This window comes from Mustela nivalis, assembly GCF_964662115.1.
Source record: "Mustela nivalis genome assembly, chromosome: 8".
Classification (NCBI taxonomy): Eukaryota; Metazoa; Chordata; class Mammalia; order Carnivora; family Mustelidae; genus Mustela; species Mustela nivalis.
The window spans coordinates 43,839,355-43,862,802 of NC_139027.1; the positions used below are offsets into that span (position 1 = coordinate 43,839,355).

General features: G+C 37.8%; 1 long non-coding RNA gene across 1 annotated transcript in view; it reads left to right on the forward strand.

Annotated features, from left to right (window-relative positions):
• Positions 1–23,448, forward strand: part of LOC309870679 — an 82,462-nt gene that overhangs the window by 34,334 nt on the left and 24,680 nt on the right. The gene's annotated exons all lie outside the window — the stretch shown is intronic.

Consider the following 23,448-nt stretch of genomic DNA (forward strand, 5'->3'; position numbering starts at 1 on the left):
ATGTATGGTATGGATCGGCAGAGCCAAGGGCTTAATTGTCCATTGTGTTGAGGTGGCCTCTAACTCTGTTGATACTGATTTGAGACTCTGTGGAAGAATAAACTTATGAATATGATCAGAGTAGAAAGGATCCCCCAAAATATATACACTAACCACACACACACACACACACACACACACACACACACACATACACACAAGGAGGAAGGAAGGAAAGAAGTGAGGAAGGAAAGATGGATACAGGGCAAGAAGAAAAGCTGAACCAAATGCTCACAGTTGACCCAACTGGAAATCCAGAATTGACCAAAAGAATTTATACAGCAAAAAGTTAAAAGAGTGATGATTGGCTTTTATTCCTCCACATCACAGATCTTGAATTAACTTTAACACCTCCTAAAATGTAACAACTGGCAAACTTCATGGCCTTAATTGATAGTGGAGCTCGAATTAGAGTTATACTTGGGTATCCCACTAAATTTAAATGAAGTATCTTAGGGGAATTACTAAATATAAAATAAAGGACAGATACTTATGCTACACCTTAAGTGTCAGAATGATGGCTTTGCCTAAATTTCCCATGGCCATAGAGCCTAGTACCCTAAAATACTGCAAAATAAGCATGGTTGCTCTGACCTAATGAGTAATAAAGTATATTTTAATTTAAAATTAAATGAAGTCTTTGGAACTTACACATGAGCTTGACAAGATGGGAGACCAGTACCCCTTCCTCAAAAAAAATAGCTAAAATGGCTCAATGTAAATTAAAACTGACTTTCAAGACTGAAACCCATTTATATGAGTACTATTTAGTGAAGGGATGATTTATCCCCACTGCTTTTCCATTTAACTGCCAATTTGGCCTGTTCTTAAATTTAAAAGAATGGGTGGTGTATTGTTGTAACCATGCACCTGAGTGGCTCATATGGTTATGCATTTGCCTTTGGCTCTTGTCTTGATCCCAGGCTCCTGGGACCTAGTCCCACATCAGGCTCCCTACTCAGCAGGGAGCCTGATTCCCCCTCTCCTCCTTGCTCTTGCTCTATGTCACTATCTCTGTTCTTTCTCTCAAATAAATAAATAAAATCTTTAAAGGATTATTGCAACCTTAATGCTTCATCCAAAGAGCAATGGATAAATGTTTTCCTATTGTAAATTTGGCTAAATGTTCTGTTCAATGCCCCTTTCAACAGTTTCTCAGGCAGTTTGCCTTTTAGTGTGACACGGTACACCTTCCCCTGAGGTACCAGTGGCTTTGCCATCATATATGGTATATTTGGACAAGATCTTAACCACATCCAACTTTTTTTAGGAGCCCAAGTGTGCCATCACACTGACAATAGCCTCCTCTGAGGAAATCCATTTGACACACTCATTCTGAACATAGAAATCTTCAGTAAGGAGCTCCTGAAAAAGGTGAAAAGCTGTTGGCTCACACATAGTGCAAAGTCCTGCCATATCAGCTTAATTTTGGAAAATTATGTGGTAAACCAAGGGCCACTCAATTCTTGATTATGTTAAGGAACAATTATCAACTCTTTCAGCTTCCATGACATTAAAACAAGCCCAACATTTAAAAAACTTTTTCAGATTGTAAGTAAAATTTGAAAATTTAAAAATGGATTTTACAACTCTGTTGAGGATGGTTTGTTTTGCAAATTGTACTGCCTTGAAGGGGGCCTTTCCAACAGAGGGCTCTACTATCTGTCCAAATTGCAATGAAACATGCACTCCCATCAGAACCTCCTATAAACTCTTTCACTTTAGAAGGCTTTGCAATTTCTTTTTGAATTTGCAAAGCCTTCTAAAGTGAAAGAGTTTATTTCTTTTTGTGTGCCCTAGAGTCTCTAAATGAACCATAGTGGCCATACATTGCCCATAGGCTTCTAATACAAGAGTCTTCCCACTTCAACCCCATACTATATGCCATTAGAGTAGTTGTAGCTAACTGTGTACTGGTCTTTCCTGGAATTAGAGTCTCTCAGTCCCTGAGCCTCTGACCCTCTGTAAAGACTCAATAGTCCCAATCCAATTTCATGAATATCCTTTCATTTCAGGACTGATTTGTGATACCTCCCATATTGGATGCTATATTTTCATATATCTAGACCTATGTTTGGACTTTGTTTTTCTATTGAATTCTATTGAGAGTCTATTTATTCATGACAGATGCCACCCAGATGTTACCGAAGCATTGTAACATACTTGTTGCTTAATACTTAATAGGGTTAGTCCACATTCTATTTCTGACTCCCAGTTAATACTAGGAGTTATCCTAGCCCCAAGTCTCTTCCCTTCTTAGGGGAACCGTTTCTCCACTGCCATGTGATGATCTCTATACTGAGTCTCTAGGATGATTCTGTCGAGGATTAAACTCCCATCACCATACATACTTGACAGTCACCACTTATATTAGTAAGTGTCTACTTGTGCCATCTTACTGGTATGCCTGGTAGACAACAACAATTGCTAAGGACATGTTACCACAGTATCTTCAGATGGTGTACATAATCTGTTTTACTTAATTTCTTTTAACTTCCTGTTGTTGGATGTTTTTACCAACACAGACTTTATCTGTAACTGCTTCTCATGTTCAGTTCCCAATGTTTCCCATCTAGCACAATTCAGAGACAACGAAGCCATTACTATCAACCTATTCCTTCAGGTTTATATTGGGGCACTTGGTACTGTGATTTAAGTTGTGTAAAACTCTCATATCCTATTACCTAGAAGGGACATTCAAACAAATTATATATACACATACATATATGAAAAATAATACTTTAAGAATCTGAAAAGAATTTCAGAACAACTTCTTTGAAGACTTTTTTATTTCTTAAGACTCTTAATGGGAATTAAAATGTTTATATTTTACAATAAAGTTGCATGGTTTTATTTTTTTAATTGCATTTTATCTCATATTCAAGTTTTGGCTGAGCTTCAAAGTTTACTAATTTGTAGTTAGTGTCCTAATTATTAGTGCACTGTGCTGAGCCTCTCCAGAATGAAGCCAATTCTCTACATTTAGTCAGGTTCCTTTGCAAGGTAAATATGTCAGGTGTATGAGTGAGAAAAGCCCTAAATATTTTTTTAATTGAAGCCAAGTAATCTCAACAGCTGTTTTTTATTTGTTTGTTTTTAATTAGATCAAGGAAATAAAATTCCATTTGTTCAAAGTTAGTCTTAATTGTACTTTCTCAAATTTTTCTCTGATTTTATTTTCCTACAGTTAAGTAGTTTGTGATAATACACAGTGGTACTGCTGGCTTTTATCTGTTGCCTACAGTTTAATTTTATACATGACTTTTACATTAAGGGATTTGAATTTAGTTTTATGGGTATTTATTTTTGCTGCTGTTTTCACTGACTGAAAAATCTCCCCACATTTATTGTTTAAGGTAACATATGGCAATACTTAGTTTAATATGATGGAGCTCCTCTTAAAATGAATCACTCTTCCCTTCCGTACATGTTTTGCCAAACAATAGGCTGGAGTGAATAGCAGCTAACATCATTGGATGCAGGTGGGAGCTCTCTGGCAGACGGATCATAGATGTCCCATTCTCCTGGGCACCTACGGAGAAATGCTCTTGGTTGGGAAGGCAGCTCAATATATCCATAGTGCTGCAGTTTCAGAAGAGGTTTCCATATACGCACTGACTATTCTGCCCTCATTCCTGGTCTAATACTACATGACATTGGTTGAGGTACAACAGAGCCCATTAAAAAATATTCACCAATACACATCCCATGCTCCTCCATCCCAACAGACAACATAAACACTGCTTTTCAGGGAATTCTCTGAAATAATAACTATATATCTGTTTATTAACATACTTAATTTCTTTTTGGTCCTCTGTCATCATATCTTATATTCAATGCAGTTACTTCAATACAATGAGGACCTGAAGATACTAGGATAATTGGTAAGATCACAAGTTCTACAGTGAGGTGGAAATGGCTCCCATCTGAGCCATAGCACTTAAAATCCATGTGACTTTGAACAAATTACTTAAACCTTCTGAAGTCTAATATCGTCATCCATAAAATAGGAATATAGTGCAATCCTACTTGTGTTAAGAAGATTATATATGAGTGGTTTTAAAAATTACCATCTCAGCAGAATACTTTCTAAAAATGAAATTATGCAGAAGCCTAACATGAAAAAACAGACTTAGACAAGTGAGTATTTTAGCAAAACTTTGATGTTGTTGAATCATCTATTACCATCTTTAAGAAAGACAACAGAGGGTAAATTTCTGGGGAAGTTGTGGAAATTTCTAGATGAGCCAAACTCTATTCACTGAAAACACTTGATGAATGCCACACGTTGTGTTTGACATTGTAGTGTGTGCACACTGTGGACTAGGGGCACAGTGGTGAATAGAGCAGAAAAAAATAATCTTCACAGGGATTTTATACTTTAGTAGGGCAAATGACAATTGACAGATAAATGTATTTATGATACCTATCTGGGAGTAGGTGTGGGTAGACATGTGGGAGTAGATGTGCTAAGAATGAAGAGATTCATTTCTGAAAGGAAGATAAGTTAAGGCGTCAGGAGATAACATTGGACCAGAAGCATCCTTAATGAGAGGGAATTAGGTTTCTATGAGGAAAATGAACACTGTCAATATTTGGAGAAAGAATATCCAAAGTAAATGGACAACAACTCACATGTGCTGAGGCAGAATCATTGTTGACCCATTTAAGGAAAAGCAAGGACCCTGATGAGGCAGGAGAGAATGAAACCAGTGAGAAGTGATAGGAAGTGCAATCACAGTTAAAGGTCATTCCAGATAGGGTCTTTATGAGTTACCAGTAAGGGATTAGGACTTTAAGCTGAATGAGATGAAACCGCATTAAGGGAATCGAGAAGAGGTATGATCAGACTCATGTTTTTGGAAGATGAATGGTCTGAGAAGAGTCTGCAGAATATGAAATAGAAGATGTCCTGGAGACAGGAATTGATTTGGACCAGTGCAGTTGCAATGGAGAGCTGTGGAGTGACATGATTTGAGACTTACTTTGAAGGAAGAACCAACAGATTTTAAGGTGGATTGGATATGAGCTCCAGAATTTGGAGGCTGTAGGAAAAACTGAGCAATAGTGGGAGAACAGTCAGAGCTCTTTTTCTCCAGGGTTACTGCAAGGGAAGTTTAGGAAAAAAGAACATTTAGAGATTCTTCTACATGTTGCCCCGTGGTACCAATAGGGAAATTGGTCACTGGAGAAAAATTAATATTAAGGCATCAATCTCCATGTGGCTATGATTATGTATGCCTTGATGAGGAGGTGTGGAGACAGGAAAAGAGATATTAAGGCCGGTTGCCATCATTTGTTTCGCTTCACTTCAGTATAGTGGGCATGTCCAGAAATTTTGTGTTTAGAGTTTGTGGACTTGTTGGATGTGACGACAAAGGGCTTTTTCAAAAAATGGTTTTGAATACATATTTCATAATTAATAAAAACAGCACAGGCTTCTAAGAAGTGTATGGGACAACTGAAATGTTATGAGGCATGGTTTCCTCAGTGCGTTCTAGACCATCTGTCCTCACTTTGTATCACCCCGAACATCGCCACCAGAGTTATTTGCCCCAAACAGAAATCCTGTATTAAACCTCTTGTGGGAAAACCACTGACAGATTAATGAGTACAACCACCACAGAAAACATTTTGGAAAACACCTCCTAAAATGAATTTTTCACATATCCTGTGATCCAGTGTTATATATTCTAGAAAAATGTTTACTTATTCAGAAGACAGGTACACAAATGTTTTCAGAACCTCTGATCACAATAGCAAAAACATGAAGTCCCATAAATACCTGTTAGTGTGAGAGTGGATGAAAAACTATGGCGTGTCAAACAATATAATATTTTCTCACAGTCAAAACCAATCAACTACAGCAGCATGCAGTGATAAAGACTTCGGTAGTACAGTGTTAAGGGACAAAAGTAAATCCCCAAATAACCCATAAGTATGATACCTTTTTTCTAAAGTTAAAAACCGTTAAGTAAGCTTCTGAATACTGAAGTGAGAATATAATTTAAAATAAAGTCAAATTTTAAAACAAGACAGTGATGAACACAAGATTTAAGATGTGAGCTCTGTGAGTATAGGGAGGCAGGGGATGGTATGTTGGTAGAAGGGATGTGATTCAGTGCAAGTGACTGTTAAGGTCCTAGCTGTTTTGGGGGGTTGTAGATCCATGGATAATTATACAAATTTTAAATATCTAAGTATATATATCTTAAAAACTCAAAGGGTGGAGTTTACTCATGGGCCAAAGCATAGAGCAAGTCATAGATCAAAGATTATGATTTACTGAAGTCAGTTCAAGGTCCTTTATAGAAAACAAATGACTAACCTTCTTCATAGCAGCAGAATTCAAACATTTACTTATACAGGCCTATTTCTGAAATAAATAAAAATTTATTTCAATATTTCAAAAAATTTTTTTTTAAATTTTTTGAAATACTGTTACCACGCCCACTCAAAATTCATACATGTGATGCTTTAAAACTTATATACATACTTTTAAACAGACTGATTTATAACTTTTAAATAATTTATATTGTATATTAAAATTCTCATTTATGTGCTATAGAATTATCCCACTTTAGTTCTTTATTATGCATACCCAAAATAGATACTTAAAATAATTAAAATAAATACATTGCTCTTAATATTAAAATGTGTTAATAATAGAACATATGTTATATAAATACATATGTATACAGGGAAAACTATATTAAAAATGATTTATTATTTTTGAAAAATTGCATCTGATTTGTTAAATCAATTCAAATTGAACATATGGTTCTAGGCCCAAGATATCGTGATACTTGATCTTAATGGCTACATATCTGAAAATCTACTTCATGATGATAATGAAGAATCTGAAGGGAAAATTTGTTGACTGCTTCATGTTATGAACCACATTTTGCAATCTTGTCCACCAACTAGGCAAAGGCTTGTTAATGCTGTTGAAATTTAGTATGCAAACTTCTCTTGTTATACTGAATTGTTCTTGAAAAAAAAAATTGAAAGCATCCATCTCTTATTTTGACACAGGTTGCAAATTCTACTCCCAAGTTCTTTGAGAGGGCAAGTTTGAAAATATTTATAATTCGTGTGTGTGTGTGTGTGTGTGTGTGTGTGTGTGTGCGTAGTTTTCAGAGACAAAAATCACATGACAGGAGAAATATTTCAAATCATTTTAATCTTTTTCATGTTGAAAACATTCGTTTTGCTTATAATTTTATAACATCTTCAAACCATATATTTTGACTTTTCTTTAAAAACTGCAGATAGATATTAAAAATACCTATCACATCAAAGTACAGCAAAGTTGGTATACTTCTTTTTTAAAATATGTAACTTACTAAGCTCAGCAACTCTATAGAACTTTGTCCCAAGGTATCTGTAAACTCATGTGTGGAATAAAGGGTTTTTTAAGTCAAGTGCTGTGCTTTGCTGCTAAAGGGCCTACAGGACCACCTGTAAGATGTCTCCGTTGAGTTTGTTAAGACTTGTTTATCTGATCCCAGCCTCCTTTCGAAGCCATACTTGGAGCATTTCCTGACTTCTAGATGTACCATGTATCTAAATTTCCCCACCTTCCACTTATTTTTCTGAAAATGGTAAACTCTTCATAGCTCCCTTTCTCTAGAAAACCCTCACTGATTCACCAACATTCAGAATACATGACACCACTTCTTTTAAATCTTTCTTCAAGTTCCTATGCAGACGCAATCTTTCCTGGTGGTCTGTGTATTCACAGTTACTGACTAATCTCTAAGAGAGTACATATCACAATATATTATAGTTATCAGTCCATATGGCTGCTTCCCCTGCCAGACAGTGATCAACCCAGAGGAACTAAAACTTTCTAAAACATGAACCAATTTTTTTTAAACTCCATATTTCCTCTACAGCATCTGGCATATACAAAGAATTCAATAAATCCTTGTTAAATGATGAATGAATGATTCAATGACTATACAAGTGTTTAAATAAATCAGTGAATGGTAAAATGAAATGAAAAGAAGGAACATTGAATTCCAGGGACAACCCTGATACAATAATATAATTTTAGCAAGTTTGGGCACAGATGTATTGGATCGTGAAAATGGTACCAATATATGCTTTACAATAATCCCTAGGTTTTTTCAATAAACAAGCAAAATGAGTTGTTATTTCAACTTCTTATAAGTACATGTGGAGTAGACTCATCCTGTGATTGACCCTGAGAAATGAAAAACTAAATGGTGATGGAAAAATTAGTGCTGGGTTCAGTAAGGATATAATACACATATAACAAGGATATTGGTATCCAGGAGCTATTATTCCTATAGGAAACACCCAGTTAGCAACAGTTAAGTCAAAACATGCCTGACACATGCCCCAAGAAAGCTAAAAGAGGAATTAGGAGTAACTATATTCTGATTTTTTACAAAAGATTTTATTTATTTATTTGACAGAGAGAGAGAGAGGGAGAGAGAGCATGCACCAGCAGAGGAAGCAGCAGAGGGAGGGGGAGTCTATCCCAGAATCCTGGAATCATGACCCAAGCCTAAGGCAGCCCCATCTCTGACTGAGCCACCCAGGTGCCCTGCCTTCTGAATTTTTTATGACAGAATTTTTAAAAGGCCTTCATAAATTTAATAACACCATCAATTGGCGGGGGGACCGTTCAGAGTGTTACAGGGAAAAATTTCAACAGGTCAGTGGAAAGAACGATCACTTCTCAAAGGTTCTAGAGGGTAAGTGGATAGCAGTTGAGCTGGGCCTGGAAATATGATTCTACACCCTGTAGCCACACACATAAAGCATTAGAGTTGTGAAGTTGCCTCTGTGACAAAACATAATGGATGGCAAGGAAGCTTTCATTTGGCCATATGGCCAACATCAGTGCTTGGGAAGGCCTTACCTCATGCCACCATTTAAGATCCCTCTGAAAATTAAAAGTCCTAAAGGCCCACACTGTTGCTTTACTGAGAATAATTTAAGGTATTGACTCATCTTCAGAAATGATGGGTGATGTTGTGTGTCCAGCCATGACATCTTTTTCTAATTTGATGTATTAAGTAATGATACATCCAGCCTCATTAAATGATCACTTTAATTATGACAATGGATAACTATGATCATTAAACCAATGACATCTGTCACCATCAGCCACATGAGTAATGAATGAGTTACAAGATCAAATTTATATCACCTTCATAATGTCTGATGATTGAGAGTGAGCAGGGACATAGCAGGGTTAAGAATATATCTCGGAAGCCATAAAGATAAAACACAAGATAGTGGTTGTTCCAATTCTCCATAAGATTAATGGAACAAGGTAATTCAGCTCCCAAGGTGGATTCAGTGAGGAGAATATTCATGAACCATCCAAATCAACAGATTCAACAATTATTTTGTTTTCTCCACCAGCAGTTTAGACCAAGTGAAAAATCAGAATGTGACATTAGCTGTCTGAATATTAAAACTTGTTTTGTATAACCTGTCACTCCTCATTGTCTTTTTAGATGTCTCCATTCAACTGCTCTCTGTAAAAGCAAGTGGTATGTGGTACCCACCTCTTCCTCTTAGGGCCTGACCTTCCAGACTGCCTTACTGTTGTCCAGTATCACAACTAAACTCCCCTGCCCTGTGTCTCCTGATGGGGCCTGTCTTTTTTTCAGGTTGTCAAGAACTAATTTGTGGTAATAGTGCAATATATTTTTCACATTTTGACAAAACTGATTGGGAACAGTGAACATACTGTCATAGATCCAATTATCTTTGAATTTTGAGCTGAACTAGCAAAATGGTGCTCAACAGAAATAAATATAAAGTTCTAAGTTCATATAACAAACACCAAAAGAAATGATAGGTGTTCTACTCCAGGAATCCCTTTCTGTTTTGACTAGTGGGCAGCTCAGAATAACCTGTATGGTCAGTTCCCCGATATCATTATTAAATTATTCCCCTGGATATTTTTGTTTTGTTTTGTATTATTTTAAGTTTTATATCTTAACTTCAAATACAATTCTAATTTTTTTCTTCATTTTATAATTCCACATGTTTTGCTATAATTGTCCTCAATGTTTTACAACTGGGTGGAATGCAATTGAATATTAATAATAAAATACAGAACTGGAATAACTTCGGTCAGCAACCATGCCGATGTAAAGATCAAAGAGCTAGGTGTTGTTAGTAATTTAAAATGAATCTAAGTATGTCTAACTCTTTAAAAAAAATAAATAAGTTTAAAAGACAGTCAGATATATAAATCAGAAGTAATGCTTTCACCATACTCTGTACTAATCAGACCATATTTGGAGTATTGAGTTTGAATCTAAAAACCATGTAATAAGAAATCTGTTTATTATTGGTGATAAATTCCTTCCACCAGAGTAGTGTTATAAGGGAAAATGCTACCTTGAAAGGCCTTGAAGTCATCATGGAACTTCTCCACATAAAACCCCCAGGGGGTCCTCCATATAAAGTAAGTGAGGTTCAGAATGCACTGAGGAAAATCCATTAATTCATCAGTATACAATACAGATTCATCCACCTATATCTGTCTAATATGCTCCTTCATGTATCAGCTTTCTTCTTGCTGTTTTCGAACTTGTCAGATGTGATGGGGTTAATAATGTTTATAAAACATTCCAAAAATTTTAAACACAAACACATGCATGCTGTAAATGGGAAAGAATTGATCAACTTTATTCTGGAGAAAGCCATGGTAAACGCCTCTGGACATTGAAAGCTTGTGAGTAGCAGGTTTGGTTTTGCGGGTTTTATTTATTTTTGAATAGAGGAGAGGTTTGGAGTAGGTGAATGGATGGACCAAATGTCTCTGATTTTGCCCAGATTAAACTTCAGAGTGTGATGGGTTACCTTGGCTTTTCACAAACCAGTAACTCAACATTTTTTTTCTATTATCCTTAAAATATGATTTAAATTCTTCTATCCAGTAATCAAAATCCTTTAAGATCTGGCCTTAAATTACTCTATTGTACATTCTTACCCAATAAAAAACCGAGATAAGAAGAGGCATCTATCCCTTCAATCGTAGAAATATTAAACAATATAGCATAAAGAGAGGACATAGTTATTGAGAAGCAGCTATCACCGACATCATCTTCTTCATTATTTTCATCTTCAGGTGTTTGGTTATTTCACAGTTTTTATTGGTCTCCTTCCTTAGAGCACACACAATTCTAGGTACTGGAGAGAGAGAGAATCAATCTACTCATTCTGAATAAAGACCCATAATATTAATATATTTATAATAGAGAATTTTAATGTTTTGCTACTCTTCACATTTAAGAGGATGTGAGTTGTGAGAAAACCATTGATATTAATCATTACAACAAAAGAAAACAAAACACAAACCTCTACGTTGGTCAGTGTTCTGAGGCCAATGTCAGTATAACCTCCCACACCTTCCTCTTCCTTCTCTGATCTTAAGCAGTCCTCAGTCCTTGAGAGAGAGAATCACAGAGTGACTAGGATCTTATAGTCTGGAGCCTAATGACCTACATTTGCATCCTAGTTTTGTCACTGACTAGCAGTGTCACCTGGGGCAAGTTACATTCTGTCTCTGTACCTTAGTTTCCTCTACTGTAAAATTGGGATTATAATAATTATAATAATAGTTATAATAATTATTATAATAATGCATCTACCTTATGTGGCTGTTGTGAGGATTAATGAGGTAAAATCCTTAGAATAGGTCTTGAGACTTAGAGTGTAATAGGATGATGCTGATGATTATGGTGATGATGATGATGATTATGGTGGTGGTAAAGTGAAAATTTACCTTCAAAATGGTTACCTGCTAGATGTCCATCATAAATAAAAATCTAATTACATTTACTAGGTTGAGATTACAGAGACAAAATAATAGCCTTAGACATTTATGGAAAGATTAAAATAAGAATCTCAAAAACAAATGTATCTCAGGTGAGCCTTTAATTAAAAATAAATTGCTAAAAACTCTTCTGCCTTTTCCAAATCCCAAAAAGTCAACTAATGAAAGTATATTAGATACCTATTTCTGTGTAAGAAATTAACCCAAAATTTAGCATCTTAGAAAAAAATATGTTTATTATCTCATATTTCCTGTGGGTCAGGAATGTGAGTATGGCTTAACTGTGTCCTCTAGCTCAGAGTGTCCCACAGTGCTGCAATCAAGTTGCTAGCCAGGGACACAGCTGTCCCAAGGTTCAACTGAAGCAGGATTTGCTTCAGAGCTCACTTAGTGGTTGTTAGCAGAACTTAGTTCTCTCAAAGCTGTAGGACTGTGAGCCTTAGCTCTTCACTGGTTGTTGACTGGAGATCAGGGACCTCTCTATTAGACCCCTCATAACATGGAACCAAATTCCATCAGAGCAAGCAGAGAGCAAGTAAGGATGAGCAATAGAAGCTTGAATCTGTCATAACCTAATTTTAGAATTGACATTCTTCCACTTTGGCCAAATTCTGTTGATTAGAAGTGAGTCACTACGTCCAGCCTGCACTCAAACAGAGGGGATTATACTGTGGTAAGAATAGTGGAGGGGGATCACTGGGGACCATGTTAGAAACTGCCTACCACAGCCATATATAAAAGATAATTAGCTCATATGTTGCCTACTATAGAAGGCTTAATATTCTATGCATACTAATATAAGCTGGTCTAGTTGGCCAGGTAACTATCTTACAGTTGCTCTAGTTAGGAAGGATGGTGAATATAAAATGTCTGTTGTATATTTTTGTTTTTTTATATTTTGAGAAAGGTAGGGAAAAGGGATATTTCCAGGTTGGACTCAGCTTAGAAATGCTTTCTTTTCCCACTAAAAGCCAGAGGACAACATAATATTCTTCCCGCTGCTATATAATAGATCAAACAAAAGAGAGGGAGAGAAGGAGGGAGAGGGAATGAGAACTGATGGGTCATACTGATGGAAGAAGACCCCTCCAGGGTGATACATGGTTGTAGCCAGAAAGCTTCAGAACCTGACAAAAGAATATCCAAGCATCACTCAGACCTCTAAATCAGTTAGGGTCTCTAATAGCAGTCATAAGAACAATAAGTAAAACACATGGAACATTTACTTTATGACAGACATTGTTTCCTTTTTTTTTAAATTTGTAATTACTTTTCTTTACAATTTTCCTAAGTGAGTTCCATTATCCTTCTCTTTTTGCAGATGAGGAAACTAAAGCATAAATAGGTAAACAACTTGCCCAAGATCCTACGGCTTATTAATAGCAAAGCTAGTATTTGAACAAAGACATCAGACTCCAGATCTGGTATGCCGAACCACTGGTGATGATACTCTACTTAAAATGTGTTAGACCAGTCATTATTCCTTCCCATGTGCCCACAACAAGCACAGCATAGGGCAGAGGTAAAATTGATGGCCATGAACAAGAAAGAACATTCAAAGAAGCCAAAGAAGAGAGCCATTTTCTTTAGCTGTACTTGGTTATAGTTTCACCAATTGCCCATGAAGATGAACACTGTTCAGCTGAGTAGTTTGTTGGTATTATGTAGTTATAATCAATTTAAATACATAGTTTATCATTCTTATTCTATGGGGTGAGTTCAGTTACTCTCAAGTAATTTTTTCATTGACAGCATAAAAGCTCTTATTAGCGAAATTTTATCTGGTATTGCAACAGATGAATAGACAAATCTTGACCATAAAATATGTTGTTTGTAGTGAGCAAAACTCATAATCTGTAACTCACACACAGTGATATCATAAAAAGGCTTATTCTTGCCTTGTGTAAACATTATATTTCTCCTTCTCTCTCCCTCACTTCCTCATTCTCTCTCTTACACTTTCTCTCTTTCTCTCTCTCTCTCTCTCTCTCTCTCTCTCTCTCACACACACACACACACACATACACATTCTTGTCATCTGTCGGGGGGTGACAAAGGGAATAAGAGAATTTTGCAAAGTCAAATTATCCCCCAAAAGTGCATTGAATTTCAACTATATTATTCCAAAATTTATTGAGCATTCGGTATATCCTGGAAGTATTTTCTTGATATCCTAGCTCCAACACTGCCTTATTTTCACCAGTGAAGGCACTATAGCTCTGATGCTTGTAGGAGTTGATCAGGTTTGAAAAGAGATGGTGGCCATGACATGCTCATGTCCATACAAGGTATAAAATACACCAAGTGATTTTGAGAAAGAAAATAACTGAAAAGCAGATTGCTAAGCATGTAGAAGAGGGTGAGGGCAGGAGAGAATAGAAGGACTAAGTCACCTCAACCAGCTGCTTCCCTTCCTGCTTCCTCTGTTTCCCTTCCTTCCTCCTATAAAAGATTACTTGTTCCTTGGGGAGTTTCAATTAAACAGGCACATGAATACATTAACCTTTTCTGTTTGCAGTGCATCCATCTGAACAGCCTTGGCATGCCTTTAAATTACAGGGCTAGGCTCTAAAGGAAGCTACCATGATATCCAACAAATCTTGGGTAAAATTTGTCCAGATAAGGCTTGAAGAGCCAATACTATGGTGAATAAATGGAACGCCTTATTTTAAAAAGGATCTTTTATAAGTTCAGTTTTTAGTTGGAAGAAAAGTGCCAGAACCATATGTTTATTTGATGAAATTTTCACTAAAATAAGATTATACTAAACAGCCTGTATCCATATTTCAACTACAATACACATGGGTGAAGGTTTCCTTATTCACACAGTGGCTTCACTTGTATTATCTCATTGCCTCCTCGCAACAACCTGAGAAATAGGGAGGAGAAATGAAGGGAAAAGAAAGTATTGTTAGTTGAGATATATATCAGGCATCACGTTAGGGGCAGGTTTTTTTTTTTGTTTGTTTTGTTTTTTGTTTTTTGTTTTTTTTTGCTTTTTGTTTTAAGTAGGTTTTACACCCAGTGTGGAACCCATCATGGGGCTTCAATGCATGACCCTGAGATCAAGACCTGAGCTGAGATCAAGAGTCGGACACTTAACCGAGTTCCCTGGGACAAGTATTTTTAAATTCCTATTTTTATAGATGAGAAAGTCAGGGATCTAGTGTATCTAAATGACCAGCTACAGAATCTCTCAAGGTGGGCAATTTTGGGTATTATGGGCAGGATAAACCTTAGATATATGGCACTGCCCCGAAAATTGCTGTACGTGTTGGGTTTCTGGCCCTGCATGAAAAGCATCATCATTCTCCCCTATCAACCTGAAAACCAGAAGTCTCCACATATTTTCACACATCACCCATTACAGTATATTTGGGAAGAAAGGCATCCACACCACCTCTGCCTGAGAATTGGGACTGCAACCTGCATTTGCTGACATGGAGCTTTCTCTGTCCATAACTGCTGAGGAGTTTTCTTGTCTTTCTTGCAGAAGCATAGACAGAGTTGCTGATTTTGTCACACTGGAAGAGTTGAGGCCTGGTCCAGAGTCAGAACTTGCAGCATGTGTGTATATATGAGCAACACCATTTAAGGGTTGACAGTGTGGGAAATGAGTGGAGTAGGAAGAGAAAGAAAGTTCTGCACAGGATCATTGCCTGGGTAGGGAGTTTGAGTGTGGTTCTGGGCAGCAGGGCAGGGCCAGTTACGGTGTCTGTTTGGGTCCAGGATACCATGACAAATAGAGTGCAAAAGATTTATTAAGAAAATGCCTGTGAAGGTAGAGCTGAAAACAAAGCAAACAGGAAAAGTCTTCAGACCTGGTTGCAAGTCTTAATTCCTGTGAAGGGAGAAAGGGAATGAGGAGGATTGAGTAAGAAGAGTCTTGACTGCTCAGCCAGTCAGGCAGTAGGCCCAGAGCAAAGCCGCCTGTCAGGGGGGTCTCCCATCAGGCAGAAATGAGCCTAGTCTGCCACTGCTGGAAGCAACCTAGGCATGAGTGCTGAAGCAGATCCAGAGGTTCAGCCCCAGGGGCTGTCAGCAAACCACAATGCTCATAGCAGATTCTCTCTTGAAGGGGATCAGAGCAAGCACCTCATGGCTGCCTCCATCATGTTTCAGAGGGAAGGTCCTCAGAGGAAGGAAGAAGGTGGAAAGGGAGTGTCTCGGCATTGCTGTAGAGACATTGAGTGTGCTTATATAAATAAATAGAAAATGAGGGCCATAAAAGAAGTTCTTAATGGCTACCCTTGAGCAAAGAGAACTAAATGCCCAAACCAACCCTCCCTGTCAATCTGTGCATGCGGGACCTGCGTTACGTGAGGGTTGAAGATGAAGCCAGACCCAGGGAGGAGCTGGGAAGCTCAAGAAAGGCGGGAGGCAGGGGAGGGGTGCGCTGTCCCAAACCAGCTTCTCCACTCATGTCTTTACTTTTATCTTGCAGTATTCTGCCTTTAATTTACTGTGTTATGTGAGGCCAGCAGCCCGTTTTCATTCAGGAACATCTTTCATTTTAAGTGTATTCATTGATGTGCTTGTAACCAAAAGTATTTTCCCAGAGTATTTGAGCTAATGTGACTGCCCGTAGCATAACACACATATTAAGAAGACAGAGTATTCTGGCAAAACTGTCTGTAAGCACGAATTCCTACTCTCCAAGCAGTAAGGAGGATCATGGATAGTAACAATAGGTGTAGCTGAAGAGGGTTCTAGGTGGAATAATGACAAGAAAAGGCAGCTAGAATACATGGACACCAATATAGCTCATCATATTTTTTTTTCTTTTTTAGATTTTTTGTTTATTTGACAGAGAGAGAGAGATCCCAAGTAGGCAGAGAGGCAGGCTGAGAGAAGGTGGAAGCAGGTTCCCCATTGAGCAGAAAGCCTGATGTGGGACTTGATCCCAGGACCCTGGGATCATGACCTGAGCCAAAGGCAGAGGCTTAACCCACTGAACCACCCAGGTGCCCCAGCTCATCATATTTTTATCGAGATCCACTACTACATATGAAGTATACAGAGAAGTGTGACTTAAACCAGTGGTTCCCAAAGTGTGGTACTCTGACCAGTAGCAACAGCAGCATCTTGTTAGAAATGCAGAGTCTTGGGCCCTACTCCAGAAATTGAGGGGGGATGAGTGGGCAGCAACCTGTGTTTGAACTAACCCTCCAGGAAATTCTGATATACACCCAAGCTTGAGACACCTCCCCTAAATTATATTTTCACAATAACCAGTTTGACTTGTCTGCCCATGTTGCTGTTACTTAGACCTTGGGTGATCTTCTCCCTTTTCCCTTCTGGTTTCATTTAACTGACACCTCTTTCACTGCATTTCTCCCCCATCTACACATACTAGACACACACTAAGGGAACACACTCTTGATTTTTTAATTTTCCATATATATATGTATAATATGCATCCACCTGTCCTCAGAAAAATTTTACAGGCTCACATCAATTATCCTCACAGTCTAGACCTCAATAGTCTTCCACGAAAAGCCATCTTCCTCAACTGTAAGGATTTAATATCTGATCTTTCCTCTCTAAGTAGACCTAGATCACACGTATGCCTAGACAGTATCTTCATATTTTGATGGGTACTAGAACAAGTATAAGGACTGTTTTTGGTTGGAAATTGGGGAGCAGATAGTGTGAAATCTGTTTTTCTTGATACCTATGTTTACCTAAGAACTGAATAGGTATGTAAAATGATCTTCAAATGGGTGCAGCTGGGAGAATGGAATTGTGACACCAGAGTCATCCTTTGAGGATACCTTTGTTTACAAACAGGAGGTAGAGTGGGGTCCTAGCAATTCCAGGTAATTTAAGATTTCTTTCTGTGGTGAGCTGGGTAGCTTTATCCTTCATGCATTTTCCTTTTTATTCCCCTTTTGTTCTCTGTTGGTATTCTTCCTTCCACCCTTAGTGAAATCTCAGCCTCCTCTGGCTGTTAAGAGACAATAAAAATGGGCTTGGTGTAAATATTTGGATAGTTTTTAAGAAAAAGAAGAACACATGGGGGCCAGTGAGGTTGTAGCAACCATAAGCACCGTGAGATACCCCAGGTAGATGGTAAACCTTGTAGAGAATTGTAAATTACTCTTAGTCCACTGGCCTGTGGATTCTCTTTCATGCTTCCTGAGTTTAGCAGATTCTAAAAGCAATGGAAATTAGAGTCCAAAATATAACTCTAAGTCATTTACGTGGTTTGCATGACGCCCGTAGCATGTGTTTCAAATTGCTTCTGAAAAGCAACTTTCAGTACTGCAAAAATACAGTCATGAATTGTTGACTGAAATTAGCTCCCTAACTTAGCTACAGGACCATAATTACTCACATCAAGGGAAAGCAGACCAGACACACAAAGAACTTGTTGGGGGAAAAAAATGCACCACTGAGCCCTGGTAGACTGAACACTGCTAAATGGTTTTGTCGGATCCAATTTTGATGATTATTTAGCAGTCTTCTACCCGCAGCCTCAAAGTTCCCAGGGCATATCCTGAATTGAAGGATATTTGTAATAAAAAGATATAAGCCTCCAACTCTCATTTTTACCAAACATTAATAAAAATCGAATTAGAGGCAAATGCCTTGAAAGGCTACTGGCAAAAGGTTTGAGTATTGTAACAATGTGAATCTGATAAGAAAAGGAAATGCTTTTCTTTTTTCTTTCTTTTTTATTATAGTAATAATATAAAAATTTCTTTTTTAAGAAAGTTGTGAAAAAGGCAAAAAAAAATTCTCACATGCTAATATACCTAGAAAGAATGGATTCTATTTTTTTTTTTCACTTTGCAGAGAATACACAGCTATGAAAGGCAGCCACCATGATTAAAGTTGCACGACTACCTCAGACCACAATAGAGATTCTGACTCCAAGTGCCCTTTTCATTATACTTAATGAAATGAAACTTCATTTTCCCACACTCTTGCAATTATGTTAGCTGAGAGTTCAAACATGTAAGTGAAGCCAAACACTCAAAAGAATACCTCCCTTCTCTGTTTCCAAAGGCCATGTGAGGACACCAGCTTGTGCCAAGTGAATACGTAGGAGGCAAAGAAGGAGGATGGTGGATTATTAACTTTTTACTTCATCTCTTTTGGACTTGGGCTAGTTCTGTGGCTGATGTCTTCATATGCTTTCATGAGTATAGTTGAAACTGGTTCTAGGTCCTATTAAACCAGATATTTCAGATTGACACCCTTCCAGGACCAACACCAAGGTCCTCAGAGGTCCCTTTGTGCTCTATTTTTTTTTATCTAAATACACACACCATGTTTTTCCCAGAGGTGCAGCAGAAAGGTCATTGGATTGGGCATTGGAAGACCTGAGTCACAAGTCCGGTCCAAATATTTCTTCTTAACTGAAAAGACATAAAACAAACAGGCAAATGCTCCTATTACCTTTATGGGGGATAAGCAACACCTAACTACTTGATCACCCTGTTTATTCTATCCGTTTCATTGCCTTATTTCTCAATATGTTTTTTTTTTTTTTTAAACTTACAGCCAGCACAAAGATGGTAGAAGTTTGTGTGGTTTTTTTTTTTTTTTTGCTTGTTTTTGTTTTTTCTTTTTTCTTTAAGATTTTATTTGTTTATTTGACAGGGAGAGAGAGATCACAAGTAGTCAGAAAGGCAGGCGGAGAGAGAGGGGGAAGCAGGCTCCCTGCCAAGCAGAGAGCCCGATGCAGGGTTCGATCCCAGGACCCTGAGATCATGACCTGAGCTGATGAAGGCAGAGGCTTTAACCCACTGAGCCACCCAGGTGCCCCCTTATTTCTCAATATGAAGGGAGTTTGGGATGATGGGCTTGTAGGGTTAAGGATGCTGGGCAGAGGGTTTGGGAAAAAGTTTGGCATCAGACATGATAAAGAGTGGCTTGTACTCCTTATAAGCCTAGAAGGCTACATATACATGACTCCTACTTTTCTGTCATTCTGGAACTTCCTGCACTCCCCAGGCTTAACGTTTATAGAGCAGGCTTGTTTCTGTTCCTTGATATTGACAAGATAATTCCAAACACAGTGTTTTAGTTTTTGCCAGAATACTTTGCCTAGAAAGTTCTTTACCCAGATTTTCCTATAGCTGGCTTGTCCCCATTGTTCAGGTCTGCACTTCGATCTCTGAGGATCCTATCTCATACACTGTTCTAAAATAATACTTCTCCACACATACTCTCTCGCTAGCCTATTATCCTCTCTTACATGCCCCACAGTACTTATTCCCTAGTCTTATTCTGAGTATTTGTTTCTTTGTCCCTTGCCTGGTTCTCCCTAATTATGTTAGAAAGGAAGCATCATTTGAACAGAGATGTCTAATTTGTTTACCACCTTATCCCCAGGGCCTAGAATATTGTAAGAGTTCTGTCTCTCTCAACACTGGGTTCTCCGTATTGCCTTGTATTCAGTTGCTAGATCAAAAAATGAATTGTTGGAAGCATTAGACATGATCCATGTCCCTGGTTTGCTTATAATTAAGTTGAAGAGACTTGTATTACATATACAGAAAACTTAATAAAAGTTGTAGGTAAGATTTCAAGAAAAACAAAATCAAAGAACCATCACAATGCCTAATAAGGGAGCAGAGTAACAATTGTTTTTTTATTTTGTTTTGTTTTATCTTGTTTTTCCCTAGGACTAAAAGGCCACTAGGGAATTCTGTTCCCTTGATTTATTTTTATAGCAAAATGGGGAATATATTCTTAAAGTTATTTTTTTGAGAATGGATTTCTTCACATGTCTTTAAACTTTTCCTTCTGCTCCTGTGATGGCCCTCAGCTTATTAGCTCTATTAAAGTGAAAGCACTAATGAGGGTTGACATTCTCAAAGCCATTTTATAGATATTTGGAATTATAGGATTCAGATTTGTCTGCTGTCTTCCCCTTACCACATGAAGCATTTATTATTTGAGTCTATTCTTCACTGGCCTGAGAAATCAACATTTGGCACCTCATGTGAAGTAGCCCAGGGCTCACACAAAAAACTGCCTTTTTTTCTTAAGAAACTAGAAATAATCTCAGAGTTACATCATTTTTTCTGAGGTTTCCAACCATGCATTGGGCACTTTATGGATGTAATGGACATTGATACCCACAATTTCCATCAAGAGAAACACTCAACATTTCTACCATAGCAGAAGTGCTAGGGGGATTCTTATTAATAGACAGACATTCTGTCCCATTAGATGCTGGCCCCTCACCCACAGCTGATTTGATGGGATGACCAGTTTAACTGTGGTCCTAGGGTTCATAAAGTAGTTTATCCCATCTAAACTCTCCAAGCCTCATATTCTCCAATGCAAAGATGATGATCCTTTTTTCACCAGACTGCCATGTGTTTGTGTCATATTCATGTGAGACTCAGGAGACTGGAGGAGCTCTACTCCACTATTTCAAAACTTTTCGTGGATCCAAAACAAGAAAAAAATGATTTTTAAAATTTTACAGCAATTTTGTCTAGTTCTGCTAATAAGAGAATTCACTTTCAGGGAGAGGTGATTATTCTCTTGACAATCGAGGGTATTTGGTGACCCAGAGGAAAGGTCTATAGCCTGGACTAGAGCAGAAAGTTTGAGAGAGAGACCTGATTAAAATGTTGCATAAAATATAAAATGCTGTCTTTACAAGGAAGAGGATAAGCCATCAATTACCTTTATCTAGTGGTGAGAGCTTAGAGAAAGGACTTTTTGGTTTTTCCTTTTTCTTACTTTAGATCCAAAGGTGGAAAAAGATATAAAAGCAGAAACTAAAGAGAATTAGATAGATAATATGCTAGGAAGGCCTTAGAAGAAATACCAGTCCTTAGGAAGTCCCTCTGAAGATAGATTTTTGTCTAATGAACTCTAGGAACAATTCTGCCCAGTCCTGAGTCTTGAGTTAATTTTTTTCTTTCTTCCCCATTAGTAAATCCATCTGTTACTGCCAAGACTTCAGTAAAATCTATAACCTAATAAAGTGTGTGTCAGTAGTGCTACCTTAATGGAAAATGTTTATGGAGAAATTTTAGCCACATGGAGAAGCCCTGAGTCAGTAGGAGCCTCAACCTGATAGGTTTTATGCCAGCATAGACATGCCCACTGGGAGTGGGAATCTTATAGGGAGAGAGGAAACTAAATGTCCTAAATTCACAGCATGCAGTTAAGGCAAAGGGAAATCTCAGGAGCAGGAGGCAACTTGGAGAAATTCAGTTTACTAACATAAAAGTTGTTCAAAGTCTTCATTATGTGTCACGGCCGGCATGACAAATTGACCAGGAATGTGAGGGTAAGAGGATGAAGAAAAGAACTCGAGAAGCAGAGAGATGGGGGCAGGAGGAGCACTGAGGAGGATGTCCAACAGTGCTAAGTTCATTCAAAGCATTAAGGCCATATATATAGTGATAATAGGAGAAGCAATGCATCTGTGTCTAGTTAAACAACCACGAGTTCCCATAATAAGTTTCACATTTAACTATAAGCAGACCTCGTGATGCCAAATGGCTGATGCCAGTACAATTGTTTCTGTATTGATATAGCAAACCTGAAAGTAATTTATGGGCTGTACTAGGGCAGCAAGGACCAGCCACGAACTTCTGACCCCAACCGACTTGTTCTCATTTGTTTAGCAAGCGTGTGGGAAGTCACATAGGCAAGCGCACAACACAACTTTCTCAGTGCTACTCAACTTTATCGACCTAAGCCTTTTGTTCGGCTATTCAGCCTTTAAAGGAGGCACAAGTCAGGGCCTGGGTTGGTCCTCGTCTAAAGCCTTATCGTGGCCTCCCACAATTATGTATTTTAAAGATTGTCAGTCCTTCAAAGGTAGATTAAAGCACTCCTATTGATGTATCCACATGGTCATACATCTTGGTAAAATTTGTATGATATTTTAACTATATGTGGCGAAGGCCCTTTTCTTTCTACTTCCAACACCCCCTCCCCGTTCTACTCTCTTATAGAGTAAAATGGCATTTTTAAAATATTGCTAAGGGAACATTGAATTGGGAATATTACTGCAATATGGAAAATCTTCATGAAATGTTTTAACAAAATAATGAAAAAAATAGAAATATTTTAAAGATACTGTAGCAGATCCTGTGGGACCCCACTAATGTAACCCCAGGCCTTAATATATCAGGGCCTAAAGCTGATGTCTACCTACCACTATCTGCACTTTTTCCCCCTGAGCTCATTCATCGGTAGCCAGAGAATATCAACACCTAGCCCCTTATCCAAGACTGATCTCAGAATGCCTGAGGATGCTGACATATCAATCCCCCAACTCCTACATATTTCATCACTCAAGTTGGATATATCTGAAGCATCTATTTATACTAGGGCCCTTCATTCCAAAACTGGTTTAAGCTAAGTAACTCACAAAGGTTACCTGCTTGATAGCATTACCTTTCATTCTCTCTCTCTCTGCTTTCTCTTTCTTTTCTCTCTTGCATTTCCTCACTTCTTAATAGTATTTCCAGGAATCATTGCCCAAATTAAACTACTTACACTGAAATCCATAGTTCAGGTCTGCTTCTGAAAGAAACCAAACCGACATTGGTACTTATGTCAACTTAAATCAATTTTTTTTAACTGAGAAA